Genomic DNA, 21672 nt, shown 5'->3' on the forward strand with positions numbered 1-21672 from the left:
GGAATTTTTAGGTTTTAGGGAGTGGAATTTAAGCTTAGTTTAGCAGGAAGTAAGTTTTAGGTTTAAGAAAGGAGATTTCAGGTTCATCTAGTTGGAGGGAATTTGTGTTTAGTGAGAGGGGATTTTAGTTTTAGGTTTGGGTAGGAGGATTTTATGTTTAGATTCCATGAAAGAAGCTTTAGGTTTAAGGAGACAATTTTAGGTTTAGGTACTGGAGAATGAAGTTTTAGGTTTATAGAGGAATTTCATGTTTAAGTAGCAGGAAGACAGTTTTTTGTTTATGGAGGTGATTTTTGCTTTAGGTAGTGAGAAAGGAGTTTTAGAGTTAGGGGGTAGATTGTAGGTTTAAGTAGAGAGATATAATGTTTATGTAATGGAAAAGATGTTTTAGGTTTAGAGATGGGAATTTTAGGTTTAGGTAGTGGGCTAGGCATTTTTGGTTTACCAAGAAGGACTTTATATTTAGCTTGTGGGAAGGGAGTTTTATTTGTTAGTGAAGGAGATTTTAGGTTTATGTAATGGCAAGGGAATTTTAGGTTTAGGTTGGGGGGGGGTTTCCATTTAGGTAGTGGGAAGGGAGTTTTTTTAGGAAGTGGGATTTTTGGTTTAGGTATTGAGAAGGGAGATTTAGGTTTAGTGAGGAGGTTTTTAGTTTTAACTAATGGGAGGGAGTTTTAGTTTTATGTAGGGGGATTTTGGTTTAGGTAGTATGTAAGAAGTTTTACTTTAAAAGAGAAAACATAGGTATATGTAGCTAGTTTTAGGTTTATAGAGAGGAGTTTTATTGTTAATTAGTAGGAATGGAGTTTTAAGTTTAGGCAGAGGATTTTAGGTTTGGGTAGTTGGAGAAGTTTTTGTTTTAGAGAGGATGATTTTTAAGTCTAGGTAGAGAGAAGGAAGTTTTAAGTTTAGGGAGCAATATTTTAGGTTTAGGTAGTGGGATATGTGTTTTAGGTTTAGGGATGAGAATGTTAGGTTTATTTAGTGGGAAGGTAGGTTTAGGTTTATGGATGGGGATTTTAGGTTTAGGTTGAGACAAGTAATTTTACACTTAGGAAATGGAATTCTAGGTTTAGGTAGTGGGCAAAAAGTGTTTAGGTTTACATAGAGGATTTTATATCTAGCTAGTGGAAGCGAATCAGTTTTAGTTAGGGGATCTTATGTTTAGGTAATGGGAAGGGAGTTTTTTTTCTGGGGAGGGAGATTTTTTTGTTTAGGTAGTGTGAAGGGAGTTTTAGGTTTAATGAGGGGAATTTTAAGTTTAGCTAGTGGTATGGAATTTTATGTTTAGGGTTGCAGATTTTTAGGTTTAAGTACCTTGAAATAAGTTTTACTTTTAAGAATGGAATTTTAGGTTTAGGCAGTTAAGATAGTTTTTCATTTTTAGAGATGTATGTATATTTACCTAGTGGGAAGGGAGTTTTAATTTTTAGAGCTGAGGATGTCACATTTATGTAGTTGGAAGCGAACTGTATTTTTATATAGGGAGATTCTTGGTTTAGGTAGAGTGAATGAAGTTTTTGATTTAGATTGATGGATTTTTTTGGTTCAGATAGTGGGCAGGTAGTTTTAGTTTTATGGAGGGTGGATCTTAGATTTAAGTAGTATTAAGGAAATGTAAGTTTTATGAAGGGGGATCTAAATGTAGGTAGCAGGATAGGAGTTTAAAGTTTATGGAGGGGGATTTTAGGTTTAGGCACTGTGAGTGGAGTTTTAGGTTTAGGGATGGGCCATTTAGGTTTCTGTAGTGGGAAGGAAAGTTTAGGTTTAGGGAGGAGGATTTTCTTTTTAAGTAGTGGGAATTGGAAGGGATTTTTAGGTTTAGGAAGTGGGATTTTAGGTTGAGGTAGCAGGAAGATAACTTTAGGTTTAGACAGAGAGATTTAGGTTTAGGTAACAGGAAGGGAGTTTTACCTTTAAGGAAGTGAATTTTAGGTTTAAGTAATAGGAATGCAGTTTTAGATTTAGGCTGTGTGTTTTTCAATTTAGGTAGTGTGAAGGGAGTTTTAAGTTCAGGGAGAGGGATTTTAGGCTTAAGTATCATGAAGGGAATTTTAGGTTTAGATAGCAGGAAAGGAGTTTTAGGTTTGGAGAGAGGAATTTTATGTTTAGCTAGTGGGAAGGAAGTTTTAGGTTTAGAGAAAAAGATTTTAGGTTTAGGTAATGGAAAGGGAGTTTTAGGTTTGGGGGGCTTTTAGTTGTAGGTAACGGGAATAGAGTGTGGGTTTTAAGGAGCTGGATTTTAAATTTAGATAGTGAGAAGTGAGTGTTTGGTTTAGGGATTTGGATTTTAGGTTTAGGGAACGGGGAATTAGTATTAGGTTTAAGGAGTGAGAAGGGAGTTTTAGATTTGGGTCTATGTTAAATATTCGAACATCCAAAATGTCGAACATTACATGGTTGAGACCAAATGTTCGACATTTGGATGTTAGAATATAAAATAAAAAAAAAAAAAAAAGAAAAACACACATTAACAGTGTGAGCAGGGGAGCAATCCCCCTGCACCCCCCACACCCCCTACTTAAATATACCAACTCCGAGACTGCACTTCAGTGCAGAAAAGGGAAATTCTCCTATTCTGCATTGTACAGCACCATTAAAAGTCAATCTTTGAACACTTGAAATGTCGAACATTTGGTCTCAACCATGTCACATTCGACATTTTAAGTGTTCGAAGAATTGATATAGACCCTTAGATTTAAGGATCAGTAAGAAAGATTTATGATTAGAGAGTCAGGAGGGGTTTCCAGGTTTGGAAGTGAGTAGGGGGTGGATTAGGGAGTGGGAATAGATTTTTGAGCTCAAGGTAGGGTTCCATCTGGGCTATGTGATGTAGGCAGTTTTGGGAAATTGAGACAATGGGATTTTTAGCACTGGCCAATTCAGGTAAGTGTCAAAAGCAAATGCATCATCGACATATAGCACAGAAATGCTTATAGTAGGCCTTTTTGGATGACTTGCTTTCATTTATTTGTATAAAATAATATCTCATTGGTAACTAGAATGATTATAGAGGTTGGAAATGGCAGGCATTTATTTTTATCTGCATCAGCTGATTCCATACACGATATAGTAAGGTATTGTTATTTTTGGTAAGTGTATAGATTTGATGATTGCATAATATGAGCCATGATATTCTCCTTGGCTACTATATCTGATGCAGTCTTTAGGTTACTTGGTGCCTTCCATCTTTGTGCAAACTATCCAGGATAGTGCATGTAATGCTGAACGTTTTATGCAACAGATTTTATCACTTATATTTTCCATCCGAGAAGTCATTTCATATAAATGGGCTGTATTCTTTCTAAAACAAATTGGAATACAACAGTTTAATAGACTAATATTTGAACGTCTTTTAATGATATCTAGATAATTCTAAATGTTTAATAGTTTGTGCATTTATTACCTAATGCTTCTTTTCCTTTTTTTCAAAAACCTGTTCTGCTTTTTTTTAGGTTTTAATTGATTTTTTTCAGTCTTGTTTTTGTTTAAAAAATATTTGATAACACCAGCTCAGAAAGAGAATGGACAACAGTGAACTGCCCCAGAGCTTTGTGCTGGGCCTGCTTCTGTTTAGCATCTACTTCTCAGATGTCAAGGCTAATTTTAAAGGCTGTGGCTCACCAAGTTCACAGATGACTGTAAATTCTGAGCTATTATAGATTTCCCAAAAACACAAACATCTTGCAATTGGGTTTATCAAAGACAAATGCCAAAAATGCATTATAATACCCTTTGAGAAACTGTCAACACAACTTAATTACTCCATCAATAAACCCCCCTAAAAGTGGGTCCAGTAGTAAGGGAATTGGAAACATATGTATACAAGAACTGGCAAAAAATGACCAACAGGATGAAAAATGACTAACAAATTGCATAAAAAAACACCCAAGAGACCACAGCAGCTAAGCATATGAAGTTTAATATGAGAATTAATTCCAACAATTCCAAAACTGTATCCAAGGTTTAGTGCTTTCATCCAGAACCAACAGACTTCATCAGAACAATACTTTTCTTACAAAACTTTGTCACAGAGTTGTAAAAAAACTTTCACTCAAATCACATGACCTGTAAGAACAAATAGTAATAAATTGATCAAAATTTAGTATTACTGACCAATGTGTTTGGCAAGAACTTCTTAGAGAATAATAAATACTAATTGTAATTGTTTTAAAATGTGTATTCTGTCTGACAATGATAAAATTTGTGACTGCTATATGTTATCTTTGATCTGACTGGAAATTTATGTATCCTGGGATTAACCTGAAACTACTCCAGTTGGATCAGTTTTCTACCCCAGTCAACAAATTCAAATTTAAATATAAATCAATCGATCAAATAATGTGAACATTTATCAACACCTTGTGTAGTATAAGCAACTATTCTGCACTTAGGAAAATAAACTATTATTAAGAAATAAAACACTTAGTTATGGTCCCTATGGTAATTCTAAATATTCTAAATGTATTTGTAAAACCAAGGTTTTCACCTCAGTTAAAAATAGCAAAACATCTGGCATTATACATTTTATTAAAGTTAACAGAGAATGTGTGATTTACATGGCTGTCTGCCCCTGTAGTTCATTTTAAGTTGACCTAACTTCCGTTCCATGTAAATATTGATGTATCTTACATTTAAACAATATGTCTCTTGTACAAACATACATCAATATATTCAATTGCTGTATTTATATTTTTTGGAATTGGTAAAATTGCACCAAAAAAATCATTGAATGAAACAGAAACATTTTGGATAATTAATTTAACTGCTATATATCATCCTTGTTTGAATGAAATTTTATATATTATTTCAGAGAATTGCTTATTTGTTGTAATTTTCACTTATATCACTTGAGGTCACTATTATTTGAATTATATATGTTTTATATTTATAATACTAGAGAATTATAAGTTAATTTTCTTCATGTATGTATATACATTAATTGATTTTTATCAAATTTTGATTCATAATTATTGAGAATTGTGCAAGGTTCTAATCTTTATGGTCTTCTTTTATGCTTTATGAATTTATTCTAACTCTGTATTATTGATGAATAGAAGACACATGGCATTCTTTGATTGTATATGTAAGCTGTGCTTTGGATTAGTGTTTAGATTGTACTGATGATATGATTCAGCAAAACTAGTCTGCTTTAGTTTGACTTTTGTTTAGAAAAAATAACATTTCTGCCATTGGAAGATGCACTAAAACTATAATTTGGCTAAAAAAAGATTTCCTGAATATTCAATAAGAAATGTATCCTAAAATTAATATTAGACTGAGATTTTATGTATCAAACCTAATTTAATCTATCATTTGTCAAATCTTTGTAAGAGTGTGTTAATATACAAGACATCTATTTCAGAAAATAATTGGAATCGTATGACTAAATGCTCTTATCCAAATTTAAAAATGCAACAGAAATATTTGATTTTGAAATCACTTGCAGAAGTTAATATGATGAAAGTGAGCTATAGATATGATGTTATTTATAACTGTTGTCTGCATTAAGGAATGCTGTTTCTAATTACAGTGTATCATTGCATATGGCTTGCACACAATAAAACAGCCTACAGCTTACCTTCACAAGTCATACATCTATGGTGCAAAATGCAGCAAATTCATGTTTTCAGCCTTGCTCCATTGTGTAGCAGAAGTTTCCCAAGCACAAACCTGCTTGAAAATTAACTCTCTCTCAGATCATTCAGTATTCATAAAACTTACAATAATTATTATAAGCACTGGCTCTCATAGTGTAACCTATGGAGTTCAGTGGAATGCATGCAGCTGATCTATTTGTTATGGTCAGAGTAATTCCTCTCCATCTGTTATTATGGAGCTTAACAGAGTGCTATACAAAATACTATAGCCATAAAAGCCTAAATCCCTAGCACTCTGATGTTTGTCAGGAAGAATGTTAGTGGTAAACCATATAGCTTCATTATTATTTGTCTGTATATAAACTTGCTACCACACATTACCTTATCCCACAACCACCATACTCTGATGCTGGTGGATATCTATCAATTGCAGTTTGCATAGCATATCAATTATTGCCACATTACAGTAACAGCCCAAGAGCTGCATTCATGCATATAATGGCTGTTATTTCTTTGTCAGTCTCAGACATCTATGCTAACAACACACGGTGAAGTGAACTAGGTCAGCTGAGTACTGTACAGCATGGCTTACTGAGTGCAAAAGAGCATAGGTGTCTAATTATGGTTAGAAAAATCACATCTTTTAATATAAGCTAGTGTAGGAACTTGTAAACCCGTGATTGTAAAGCTGCTTGTTTTGGTCTGAAAACCATAAATCTACTGCATATAAGACAATGTATAAGTAATAGTTTGAATAGCAAAGATTATAGTTATTTTTCCTCTATTATTTTAGTGTAAGCTACACATGCAGTGCTGTAATAGCAATGAATGCAGATTCACTTACTATCACAGTATTCGAACAACTGTAAAATATTCAGCAGATATTCAAGCCATTCAGAATATGTTCTATTCTCTTTTATGAGATCTGGCATGATTAAAATATATAATGCAACTTCCTCACAAATAGGAAAGTTTTTTTCACTGACTTATGAGATGAGAAGGTATCTCAGTAGCACTGTACAGCACTTTCAAGCTACACAGAGCTGCCTATTCTTCTAGAGCACTGTAGCACCTGGTATGCTTTAGGATGCCAGGCACTTATCTTGCACCATTTAAGATAACAGGAATGCAAATTAAATATTACTTATAAGACATTCCTGAACTATAAGAATTTATTACAGAATGTATAATATAAAGATTAACTCAGTTATCACAAAAAAAATTGGATATTCTGCAGCGTGCCTCTTTTTGCCTTAAATCATGATTACTTTTTATTTTGTTTATTCTATGATTTGTTTATACTTTTTGGCTGAGGAATATTTTTATGCATACATTTGCTTTTAATGATAATTACTATAAATATTAATCATTCATCAATACATATATAATGCATAACCACTGCAACAATTAATTCATATGCTCTGTGTATTCATTGCATTAAGTGATGACATAAATATGTAATGTCAACTTGAAATTTCATAAACGTTGATTAAACTAAATACAATGGATGCTTTGCCAGTACTGTAATAGTAGACATGCATTAGTAATAATGTTTTCCCTTGAAACTGTACTTCTTTCCCCAAATGAACTACATTTGAATAAAATATTACAATATGCATTAGAATAATATTCTATTCTTGGTATAAAGAAAACATAATTAAATAATGCACACATTTTTTATTAGACAAGATACACAGTTAGGCTATTTTTTGTGCAATGCAGTTAAGGTGTTTTGGGAATGTAATATATTTACTAGAACTACATACGGAGTGATTAATTTAGAACTAGTGATACAGTGTTCTTAATGCAGCCAGGTCACAAAACAGTAAAGATATTTTCATGAAGGAATAATGTAAGTTGAACTGCACATTATGTAATAAATATAAATACAGTAAATATATATTTTAATACAATATTGCAAGAAACTAGAAATACATGTTTGTTATCATAGGGACGGCAATACTATGAATATATAAATGATTCATTGAAAAGTATTATTTCATTGTAATACTGTCATTCTAAACTGGTTGATCTTAAAAATCTCCTGAAGCAATACATTTTTGTCTGAAATCATTTGCTTAATCTTAACAATTTGGCCTTTAATGATATTCTTTTTTGTTGCTGTTGTAAGGGATGGCAGCTATTAAAAAAATAAAAATTTGCTGTAATAAGTGGGTTTGTGAAAATTTGCAGAACACAATTGAACATTACTTTTCATTAGCTTAACATCCGGAAACTCTATGTAATATGCATTTCTTTTTTTTTTAAATAAAACTGCACTGTCTCCGATGCTATAGTGTTCAGGGAGGTTAGCCAGCCAGACATATTCAGAGGCAAGAGAGAATTTTCATTGACTTTTATATCAAATTTGATATATAAAATATTATACACGTATAGGTGCCTTATTTGCAAAAGACAGCTTCATTCTTCTACACACACTTATTCTAACTTTCTTTAGATGTCCCAGCTATTTCAACTGGATTTTTTGTGCACTGACAGCCCACCAAATAAGGTATATATTTCACTTAAAATTCAGACATTAAGTGCAACAAAAAGTATAAAGTTGTCTACCACCTAAGCTTTAATTCTTTAAACAACTTTTTCTAATTTTAAAACGTTATGCATTCACTTCATATAAAATAACACAGTTTTCCATTTCCATTCAGATCACCTTTGTTTGCAATGTGCATTTTCTTGAACCATTATGTACAAGCAGCATAAAATAGAAAAAATCTCTTTTTTGGCCACTTCCATCTTTTTGTTCACCCCAGATATCTTCTACATCTACTGAGCTTTTTAATCTCAAATGCAAAAATACCCACATATTGCATTGGAGGTTTTTTATAGTAATCATATAAAGGAAATTCTTTTATCTTGGCTATTGTATCCTCCACATTTGTAAAAGGTGACTTTCCTCCAATCAATAAAGCTTTGATTTAGAAAGAAAGGTCAAGCTATAGCTCAGTTTGAAATACTTTCTTGAGGAGTCTCTATAAATTGCAGTCATTGTTGAAGTGCCACTTTTGAATACTTAAGCTCAATATACATAGGTCAAGCATCAACTGTACATTATATTATAATTTGCCATAATAATCATACCACAAAACCCATTTTATAACATAACACAAATTCAATCAAACTAATTATTGGTTTACTATGTAGGTTTTCAGTTTCAGTCAATATAAATAGAGTTACATCATTTCCTAATAAAACAAGATTCACTACACCATCTTTGTTTTCAATTTGTACATTAAATAATAATTTCCACTCCTGCTAATACCCAAATCAGTTTCACATTTTTTACTTCAAACCTTATCTTCTATCACAACCATCTGCAGTTCCCCATATTTTCCATGTGGTGCCATTTAATTTATTAGTTCAAGAGTATCACTCACTGCTTGACTAGAATCATGATGAATTGTTGATTATGCAAAAGCTCAGTCTTGTAGGCTGTATTTACCTCTAGTCATTGCACACAGCCACACAGAAGTCCTGTCAAATGTTATAAGTAATATTGAATCTTAGTCATGTACCATCTTTCACAATAGAAGCCTTAAATATTTATATTTATTTTTATAAGCAGTAGAAATCAAAGGACATTGAGGGAGTTTATGGTAAGTATTACAGAGGATTATTTTTATTTTAAAAATATGTTTAGTGATTCTTTAAGAAATCAGTTCAGTTAAATATGTTGCAATATGTACAAATTTTAATAAAAGTTCAATTTTTCATGACAATATTTTTAAACAATAACGTATTTAAAAAATATTTAAAAATATTCACAAATTTCAAATTTAAGTTATACAAGGAATTATGGTTAGAACATAACTATTTTGGAAATAAATAACAGAAATGTATTGTAATATATTTTACTCAACTGTTTGAACATTAATGTGTATAGGAAAGTTTTATTTGTACATAGTCTTACTTATTATAAACTAATGCATAATATGATGCAATATCACAAGCATGTTTTAGTATTAATTATAAGAAATTTATAGTGGGTTGGAGTCAGAAAGCTTTGCTGCTTCTTGCTAAGCAAATTTGCATGATGAGCAGCCACACGCAGCATGGGTGAATATTAGAATGCCCAATTAAACAGCATGGCTAGGCCAAATAATGTGGTCTGCCAGTTATATGCTAATGACCATATAATGAAGTGTCATGCATGGTAATGAGGCAAATCAAGATGGCAGAGAGTTTCGGTAACACTGAAATGAAGAGCAGTGACAATGCACTCAGTTTAGATTTTAACTCATACATATACCCGGCTTCAGAAAGAGTACATCATGCAAATATTCATAGGATTGCCACAGCCATTGCAAATAGGTACCTGCAGGAGACTGTCATATTAGCTTTTTTGATAGTGCACAGTATCACCCCTGGAGATGCGAGGTCATCTGACCACACAACATTTCAAGCCCTCCACATCATCGACATAGCAGGCTGATAATGTGTGGGCAGGGGCACCATGAAATAAATTGTGGACATGTGCTGGTCTCATCTGTAGCTCCATAGAAAACATGGACTACCTATCCTAGAGGATGCCAAGGTATGTGTGGCTCTATATATATTAGCTACATGGACCTTACAGTGACCCACTGGAGACACGATTGAAGTTTCTCTGGCATCTCCTCACAGTATACTCCATCAGCTCCTTGATACCATGCTTCAGCATGTGGGGGAGGATATGTAGTTCTTATGTGCCCCACAGGAGAGATCCAACACCACATAGGAATTCATATCATATAGCCCATTTCTCTGAGGTTCTGGAAGGACATAGACTGAGCCCACATTCAAATAAATGTCCCACATGATGAAAATGAAAGGGAATGTCTGAAACACATATGGTATCATTCCATCAACTGCCAGGAGATCTGTAATCAACAGGGTATCATCTACAATGTGAGTTCAGGACACCCAGGTCATTTCAATGACTCCCACATATGACACACATGTGAACACTACAAACAGTTTGCAAGAGATTGCTTCCTATAGGGGCATCTTGGTTGTGATGCTGGATATGCCCTAGAAACATGACAATCAGCTGAAACCACACAATTATACTGACCAAGGGTACAACCATGTACCATCACTAGCCATAAACATTATAGACTTTGTGTTTGAGCTGCGGAAGTCATGCTTTCACTGCCTGGACAGATCCAGTGGCACTCTACATTATGATCTTAGTATGATCTTGCCACACATGCCAAAATACTGACACTGTGATCTATGTTACACAATATTATAGTTAAGAAACATTTACATCAGGGTTTCTTCTTGGAGGGCCAGTAGTTCCTAGCAAAACAGACAAGGAGTCAGAGGAGATGTCACCAGCAGAAGAGGATGACCAAGTCAGATGGAGTGGGGGCGGTATGCCATGGCACTAGCAAAAGGGCAGTGGATTGCACATAGCTTTACAACACAACTATAAAAGAGTTATGCAGATATACTACAGTACAAGTTATGCATAAAAAAATACCAGACTGTGCTTATCTATGCCTTACCCATGCATAGACTGACAAGGCTGTGCATCAAACCTGAGCAACCCAAGTAATAGTGTGTGAAAAGCAGGGCACAGCTATCATCCTTTGAATTGGTGAACAAGGAAGTACAAGACTTATGTCTTTCACAAGTAAGTGTGTGAGTGTGACTGCTTAGGTGTAGCAACAGAAAAATTGTTTTATGAGCAGTATGGGAATGGGGTTGGGGTGGTTAATGTCAAGAAGAGCTAGGGTCAGTGAATGTGTGGATTGTGCTGCTTTCTTGTATGTGTGTTTGAGTATGCATGTCTGCAGGGACACAACCTCAGCACTTGGTACAATACTGAAGTCAGCCTACTGGACAGGTCCAGGGCATGCATGACAGAGAGTTCAATTTCTTGAGCATGTCCCTTTCTATTAATGCTGGTCTTGGCTAAATGCTGGTGTTCTATATGATCTTGACCAATGTCCACTAGAGGATTTTCCAGCATAATGATGCGGATGCCCTATCCTGGGTATAGAGAGCTCTACAATCAATGTTACTGTGAAAGTGCTAGCACTGCTGGAGTGATAACTCATTTGTCAACACCCATCTTGGCTAACATCTGTGTATGCATCAGGTGACTGGCCATGTGGACAGATCCTCATCCTTGTCAGGCAACCAAATGAAGACACTATGTGGTCAAATGATTGAGTCAGTATATCCAATGAATTACATATATAAAACTTGCACTCTCGTAGGTCAGTATGCACAGCCTGGACCACCCCCACTATCTCTGCCATGTCTGAGGTGGAACTAGACTGTGCATCCTCATGGGCCTTGCGCATATGTTGAGATGCCGCCACTGATAAAGAAATCTCAGAGGACAGCAGTAACCATGTCTGTAGTGATCAACCCCCCCCCATGGACCTTCATAACCAGGAGTGCTAGAGGCAGATTCAGACATTAGACTAGTAGAGGCCAGCACACTTCCCTGATCTATAGTGTCCCCATCAACCTGTCCACTCTCGCGTTTCCACATTGAAAGGGTCTGTCACACATTTAGTGTTCAGAATTGTTTTAACTTATAACCATGGTAAGTAATTCTGAATCATATTAATTCATCAAAATAATGTTTTATAGCACAATGTACCACATTTTAGCAATGATGTGAGCTTTCTAGTTGAAGTTGTTAGTAAAACATTAGTCACTGTTCCACATTTTGCCTATTCGTTCCACAATATGAGAAGTAACATTGCAGATTTTGGAGAAGAAATGTTGAGAGCTTTGCTTGGAAGAGCTTTGGCAATGCTGTCACTCTTGATAATGCCATCCCATACATGAGGAACAATGATGTTATCATTGCAATGATATCAGGCATTGCAAACCTGACCTGACTTATTTTACCTCCTTAAAGAACCTGTCACTATGAACCATCCACAAATTTTACTTTTTGACTTTTTATATCCCTAATCCCTGAAGGAATCAAAAGAAATGGGGACAGGTAAAGGAGCAGACTAGAGCAACTAATAGATCATGGTGAGAATGTCCAATACTAGACATCACAAAACAATAATGATTAACTTTTTTTACACCAGAACCACATCTGCCAGTACTTGCATAGTTCAAAACTAGTGCTATGACTACTGTGTAATGCTAGAATTTCAATTCTGCATGCCTTACCCTGTATAGATGGACATGTTGATTTTCATGTTAAGTCTATATGCTGTGGCATTGCCAGGATTGCTGGGGATTTAATCCCCCCACAGAGTTCTTGTCAATGAAAAAATATACCTCAGCATTTAATAAAATCCATGTAGGTACCATGTAGAGCCTACACAGAATGTATCCATATACATGGCCACGGTTCCACATCAGCAGTGCACCTTGCATATTAATGATGGCATGCTGCCAAGTGAAAGCATAGGAACAGGGTTATTGAATCCATGTTGAGAGAAGTGTAGAGGCTACCTGTGGTTGTGGATGCCTGGTCAGATGTTATGTACAGGGTGAGGCTCCCTGTAATGCACTCCACTACTGATGAAATGCTGTGAATTGTTTTAAATGTGTAATATTTTATTTTTATGAATTTTTTGTTCCTCTCTGCTTGTTTGCATAGCATGGAGTGCAGCAATGCCAAGCTGTGCTCACATATAGACAGCTGACACCTACTACACATCTAAAAATAGAAACCAGATGTAATTAATTATCATGATTAAATTGTTTTATTTAATCTTTTTTTTTTTTATTTCCATTTGTGAGGCATGGCATGAAGCGCAGCAGAACTGAGTGGTGCTCATAAGTACATAGCCGACACCTGCCAGACATCTAAAAATAGAAACCGGATGTAAATAATTATTTATGTTTAGGTTTGTTTAAGCTTGTTTGCACAGCTCTGCACTGTCCTCCGCAATCCTCATAGGTAGCCTGGTAGTGTATGTGAAGGTATACCAGTTATCATATTATCCAAGTAGCTAAATGGATAGAGTTACAGCCTAATGTGTAGTAGGTCCTGGATTTAGGACCATAGCAGTCATAATATGTCTGTAATTTATTATTTTTTTTTAATTCAATTAAAAAATGTGAAATATGGCAGTACTGCGTGGTGTGAAGCACTGCTTAAACATGCTAAGGGCTACTATAGTTTGCATGATGTTAAGTGTTGTGAAAACCTCAGTTGTGTGAGATTTCATACTGATCAGCTCTGCTTAAATGGTTTGTGTGCTGCTATTTTTTGAATGCAGGTCAATAATGTGTAAGGGTGGGAAAACAGCCTATATTAAGGAAAATAGGTGGGAATTCTGCACCATTCCGTGAAGCCTAATCAACTGTAGATATGGCAGGTGGTGCTGGTGAAGCTGCGCACATTCAGGAGCAGAGATGGGGTATTCAGGAGTCCAGAGTCTTTGTTGAGCTCCTGGTAAAAATCCTGATATAGAGCTATATTGAGTATATGTGTTTTTAAACTTTTAATACATGCTTACAAAATAAACACCTGTCCCATATTTTGAACCTGTAGTCATCACACCTGCAGACCACTGCATTAGCCTGCCAGGTCACACAACTCTTAATTAAAACAGGTGGTTTAAGCAAAACATAATAATTGCCATTTACAGTCATTAAGCAATTTTAGTGGAGCTGTGCACCACACCAGGCCACGCAAACTTGATTAAAAAGTAATGAAAAAATGGGATTGTACCTTGGACTGTGCTGCAATAGTACACCACTAGAAAGCCAAAGACATAATAATGGATGCAAGTGAGGGCTGTGATAGCAGGTAAATGTGTCATTCATCAGCAACATGTAGAAAGACACCTGCAAAGGCATTAATGGCAAAATACATGTTCAGCTGGGACCCTGGTACAGACATACAGCCATATAAAGCCATAGACATACTGATGGATGTAGAAAATATAGAAAATCTATGTCACAGCCTGTATGAGTGCATATATATCTTACAAATACACATGCTGTAGAAGTTACTCAGTAGCTCAGTCTGTTAATCGCCTTGCAAATAACATTTTGCCACACACAGATCCAATGGTGTGTAGAAGTGAATTTACAGTATAGTGAAGGCATCAAATAGTGACTGAGTCATGCACTCTTTATGCACACAATGCATTTCAAATGACATGTCTGCCTTTCACTGATGGAAGTCACAGGCCTGCAGTTAGGAGCACACTTCACATATCCCTATATCAAAACTATATGTGCATAAAGTGTCACTTCATGCATTAATATGCATTCACAGAGAATGTCAATGTGGGTACTGCAAATGAGGGCAATATCAGAGTGCACCACACAATCCTTCCAAAGTCACTGTGCAGATTATCACAGCTGCACAGCTAACATACACATTGGAAGTCTCTGCTTGTAACAAGGCCTGGCCACATACACACTGCAAATTACAACCAGACTGTAACACATGACCTGGCCATTGCCCAAATGGTGGACATATTCTTATATTTATATCCCATCTTACTCAAGGACACACCAAACACGTTGCCTAGCACTCTGTTAGTGATACAATTGACTAACATACTTGCCTTAAACACCTTAATTGGAGTGGAAAGGGTAGCCTCACTCTAGCTCTGCCTCGAAAACAAGGCTGACATAGCTCCCACATTTGCTCCTACAGCTTGTTGTCCTCCAAAATATTCACACTCTGCCTATATCTGTTACCTGCAGCAACAGCTGCAACCTGTAGCACACACATCTCTATGGAAAGTTTTCTACTACAGACCTACCATCTGCGAAGATGTAGTTTCCTCACCCCAGTAATGTCCACCACAACATATCAGAAAGGGGGCCTAGTCTACATGAAGACCGTATATATTGTACAGTGGTTGCATGCCATTGGCTGATGACAGTGCAAATCAGCTGTGTTGGTTGTAATTAGCATTTCAGACCCACAGATTGGTTTAGAGGCAATCACCTGCAGATGAGAAGCATGTTTAAAAGGCAAGCGGCTGGCTATGGTGAACTATTCTGTATGACGGTTTCCTCACACACAGCATGCCTTTGTGAAAACTTTACTATCACCACATATCAACAGAGGAATACTGCACTCCATCAGGTGTGTAACTGATTTTGTGTACAACAGAATGCAGATGGGTGAATAGACTTACTGGGAATAGGGATTACACCATTAAGCCTGTCTTAGTCCTGTGAAAATGATAAGTCATTGATCTCCTTCTGACCTACACAGGATGTACAATACATCAAGGGTGCATTGTCTTTTGTCATTGTGGCACACTGGTCTCATTGGACTGTCCCTTTATAGTGGTTGTAATGGCACACTGCTATTTGTGTGGCACTGTTCCTATGACATATTATCAGGGGGGTTGCGCATAGGGGGCACACCACAGTAGACTCCAGTGTTGGGTGTATGATCATACAGCAGTATCTGTCATGGCACACATGGGAATACCTGACTATTGCTACTATCTCAGTCGTTTCCACACATTTAGTATGTTTGCACACTGTGGAGTATGACATGTGCAAGCAAGCAGTAGATAGTGCCAGCCATTTTTTCCTTGCTGTATCTCTACATAGTGTACTTCCACATATGTGATCCTGTAATGTGTTTTCCTTTTGCTGTCTTTCAGGAATCATGTATCCTAGATGCCATGCACCCTTCTGAGGTACAGAAAATAAATTAAATTATATTGGATGGACTAAGGAAACATCATCACATCCTACTATCCAGGTGGATGAAAAACAGGGAACAGTGGGCTGTATTGTGGGCAGACCTTGTCTGTGATGTGAATGGCATAGGCCATCAGGGCTGGAACATATGAGCAGGTTCGACGCCGCACATTCGACATGTTCAATGTTGCATGACGAGGTCCAGAAAAATGTAGCCAGGGATTGTGCTGTCACAAGTGGAGGGCCTGCAGTGAAACAACCCACTCTCAGCCACTGAGTAATTCATGGTGAACCTAGGCACACATGACAGCTTCCAGGTATCCATCACACCATATATCATGCAGGTGGGTGCCACAGTTTCCACAGCAGAGGAGTGTGCATGTAAGCTTACTTTGATCAGCATTGTAACGCTGTAGCATTCAGTGTGTCAGGCTGTACATACTTTTACGTGGGTGGCAGGTCTGTCCTACGTTATCCTGGATAACTGTTAATTCTGTGTGGGATACTGTAATGGCTCCTAATATACAATTACCTGCTAATGTACTCACGCAGAGATCACTGACAGTGGGTGTGACTGCAGAGAGGGAATAGATGGAAGAGACAGTGGCTGTGACTGCAGAGAGGGAATAGCTAGAAGAGGTACGCCAATAATGGAGGATGGGAAACTCCACAGTTATATCCAGCATGCTGCAACAAGAGAGTCATGCAAGGTTTCTGCACAGAGCACAGACATACATGTTAGGGAAGTGTAATATGTACATACTGTGTTACTTTGTCATGCTGCAGCTGACTTGCCCAAAAGGTGGTCCATGTCCTTACCTACTGTTCCCAGGAGCAGTGCTGTGACATCCCCACACAGGGAACCAATGTATTGCATCATGTGTCTACCAACATGAATGACCCCTAAAGCCGCCCCACCCAATATGAGGCCCTCCCTAGTGGGATCTAGCCTCAGATCAGTCTCCTTAGAAAAAGCAGCATGTAGCCCCCTTGCAGACAATACAGACATATACGTAAAGAAAGCCATTTATTACCTCCTGTGGGATGATTGACATAGCGTTACTGCACCTCTCCCTTCAGATGGGACAGGCAAGTATGCAGGGCTGTACACCCATGCATTATGTCAGCAGCATTACAACTGCATAAACTCAACTGTATGGAACAGGTGGGACACAGGCTCATCATGGCTCAGCACACCTGACTGGTGGACAACTGCTATTTGCAGGCTGTACAATAAAAGGTGGACAATGCTGTGTGACAGTTGGGTTGAGGGTGCTCCCCCACAACATGGAAACTCTACCTCCTCATCTATTAGAAGCACCTAGAGTTGTTGTGATGTTGTGTAGACACAGTAAGTGACAAAAGTAGCCACTCACATAAAGCAGAACCACAAAGCACAGTATAGATACATGTATGGCTTCAAAGGACAGGCCCAGGTTGTCGCTGACCGCATATAGCATGATGCCACAAATGGTGGGTCTGTAGTCATACTAACTTGTACTCCTACACTTTCTGTGTAAACTACACTCCCTTGTCTTCAACAATGTGACACATGACATTCGTACAACCTGTCCCATAACATCCAAATTTACAGAGCAGTTCATAAATGGCCTCTCAATGGAAGATACACAGCATCTATTGCACATGCTAACATACCAGGCTGTATCCCACATGTGATCTGACAAGGATTACTCACACCATCAGGCACCCCTTGCAATCATACTGTCACACCAGCTGGGTGGTTACACCCTTGCACAGAGCTGGTGCATCCACTGAGCAACAGAACTATACATCTCTTTGTCTGTGTATCCATATCTGTATGCCCATAGGGGCAATCATCATGGAGCTGATCAGCACACACATATATGTGATCTACACAGAGTTGACTGTAAACAGTTTGGATGTGTGATAGGCGAGCATGACTGTTACATGTGGTGGACATGTTCAACGCACTCACCAAGGACCTGGGTTAGGGAACATCAGGGTGTACAACCCCCAGACTGAGGCAAGCTGTCTGACTATATTCCCCACTCAGGCAACATTTACAAAGTACCCACTTAGGTATTCATGATACTGTCATTGTAGGGGTCACTAAGTGGCCTATTGATGGCACACATACCCAATATAGGGAAATCCACCTTCAATAGCTGACCTGTAAGCAGCAGTGCTCACCAGGGCACAGTCCTGTGTCCTCTACTGCTTGGAATCCATTTAACCACAATACACGCAACTGCTGACTGACTGTAGCTAACAATGTTGGCTGATGCCTGCAAATTGAGAGCACTCATAGAGTCTCTGTGGTATGTCACTATCCTGCAAGAGGGTATTGCAAACACATGCCTGTTGACATAGTAATGGCCATAAACTCCATCCAAATATATATGTAGCATCAGTTATATCAGTACCTATGTACCTGGTAAGTAGCACGTCAGTTGCAACATGTGATGTACTACTCAGGAGTGAATGAACTGAGCTCACAGACCTGGCACATGAGTTTACACCTAACATGCCTCAGATCACCCTGTCTCTACAGTGGTATGGCAGAAATCATATGGCATAGCTCAGGCCACTGTCACCTGTAAGTGACATACTCATAACCTCCAATTACTCTTCCCTCAGCATGCCAGTATCTGAGTGCAATGGCCATTTGGTGATGTACCTTTCCAAGCAGTTCTGGCAATTGCACACAACAATATGGTTCCTCACAAGGTCACTTCATGTTCCAGTATGTGTTCAATGGGGATAGTCTGCAGTAAGTGTCATTGTCACCTATGGCATATAGACTATGCAGAGGTGATCTGTGCCTCACATACGGGGCAATGTGTGACCCTGCTTTATTGCATATGCTGCCTATCTGTAGGAGGCATAGTAGATGGATAACCCTCTGTAAGGACATTAATCTTGTATATGATGTTAGTACTACATGCTTGTGGGAGAGATTTGTATAGCAGACATAAGCACACCCTTGACAAAGAACCTTGCCTAGTGGGACACAGAGCACCTCAGTGCCATGTCATCTGTATGATTGTCTGGGAGACCATCATCTTAACACAGAGTGCCAGCCTGTGTCCCTCTTTGACTGAGGCAATATGTGCTGGGTATAAAGATGTCTGTGATTGTGTGGGCTGTATGGCTATTATGCTACTTAAGTTGAAAAGTCCTATGGCTCCATAACATGAAGTAAAATGCTCTAACAGGCTCACACACAAACATGGCTACATTGAGGCCAGCACCACTTCCAATCACTACATACAGGACATGCCAAGGCACACACATATTGCAAGTTGGCTATATATAGATAAGAACACTTACCTATGTAATGGTACACACTATAGATCATGGAATGTGCTGCATGCAGTGCACCTCATGTGTGCTAGTACTATCAGTTTAGGATATATTATGCTTGCTGACATCAGCAAGCCTTGTTGTGGTTAGTCCTTTTGGGGCGCACATCACCTGCTACAAATAAAATACAGCACATCCCTACCTATTCCTAAGTTACCTAGGTGATCATATTTATGCCATATGGAAACACACACACACACACACACACACACACACACACACACACACACACACACACACACACACACACACACACACACACACACACACACACACACACACACACCAACTAGCCTGGAGTGAGATTAGTACCCCTACCTGTCTAGTCTTATTCATTAAAGATCACAGTAATTATTGCACACGCCACAGCTTAAGTCTGCTATTATGCTGTCAGCTGGTAGTCTTAAGGTGGATGGCATCATCAGGTCTTGTAGAAGAGGGCAGTTTGGAGGCCAGCAGCAAGTTACAGGGCCAGAACATTCATAAACATTGCAAGTGGCTAGCCCATGAGGGCATGTCAGTTGTTCTAGAGAGGGACACACACACGACATGCACCAAGTAGCCTGGAGTGAGAGTAGAACGCCTACCTATCTAGTCTAATTCACTAAGGATCACAGTATGTATTGCACTCACCACAGGATACGTCTGTTGTTTATCTGATTGCAGGTGCAGTACTTGTGCATTACACAAACTAGGCTTGTGTTCAACAGCATCTGTGGTCTGCAGAGTGATGTTGCTTCATACTGTTATCAGCTTCTAGTATCCTAGCAGTGGGATAACTGTTATTATCCTAGCTATGTGTGTACAGTTACCAGTAAGGCCATATGTGGATGCTTGCAGTTAGACAGGCAAACATGTGAGCAGGAAAAATGTGCCCTGTCTGTGTATGCATTGACAACATTATAAATTACACCACCTGCTCACCTACGTCTCTCTATGTGGTGACATCAAGCAGGCACAGGGGTCTGTGTGTAAGTGAATTATGCACTGTTGCACCCTAACTTTGGATCCTTTGAGCAACAGTATGGATGTGTGATAGTGTTGATTTACTCACCATTATTAAGGTATGTAGGACAATACAGACATCCACACACATATTTATGTAATTAACAGGGATGTATATATAAATGTAGCTGTGTGTATCTATGATATGCATATGTGTTATGTAGATATATGGGGAGAGTCTATGTATCATTGTGATTATATATATATATATATATATATATATATATATATATATATATATATATATATAGCTATATATAATGGAATATATCCATTTGACACATAGTGATAGATATAATATGTATGTGAGAGAGAGATAGTGACAGACAGATATGTATACGTATATATCTGTATGCATAGACGTATCTACATATCTCTATGGTCCTAGCAGTAACACCATTTATGCTTTAAATTTACAGTGCTGGAATTTGTCAAAGGAGAAATCTTTTGGTGGAGACAACAGATATCCTTAAATCCAGATCTCACCTTCTTCATCCCTCCTCCAAAGCAGTCAAGTCACCACAGATCCTTTGGACTTTGCTTGAGGAGCAGTTTCAAAAGGGACAAAAGTGCATGGGGTGTGCGTAACCAATGACAGACGCTTGCCCTGATCAAGGTACTGAACTCCCTGAACCATCTTTGGTCCCTAAGACCTCTTCACATGGTTACAGACAATACCATATTCATGTGGTACAGCAACAATGAGGGGGAACCAGGTCATATCTCCTTTACAGACTAACCATGTTAGCTTGGGATGTAGCCTCACAGCACAATCTCACTCTACAGGCATCCTACATTCTGTCAGAGCAAAACTGTGTGGCAGACAAGCTGAGCAGGACCATAGCAGACCCTCACAAATGGAAACTAGATTTGGAGAGGGGTCTTCCAAGATTTCATCTGTGGGAAGTTCGTTAACTAGACCTCTTTGTCTAAAATCTGGACAGTCAACTGGCAAAATTCTGTTCCAGGGCTCTATGAAAGAAGGCTTGGAAGATAGATGCCTTTTCTTTTATTTAGACAATAATGTTCCTGTATGCTCTTCTACCCTTTCCTCTAATATCCAGGGTGCTTCTGAAGATTCAGAAGGAATCCCACAAGAGCATAGTGATGA

The sequence above is a fragment of the Protopterus annectens genome, chromosome 7.part0 (assembly GCF_019279795.1).
Source record: "Protopterus annectens isolate FY-2018-M chromosome 7.part0, PAN1.0, whole genome shotgun sequence".
NCBI lineage: Eukaryota > Metazoa > Chordata > Ceratodontiformes > Protopteridae > Protopterus > Protopterus annectens.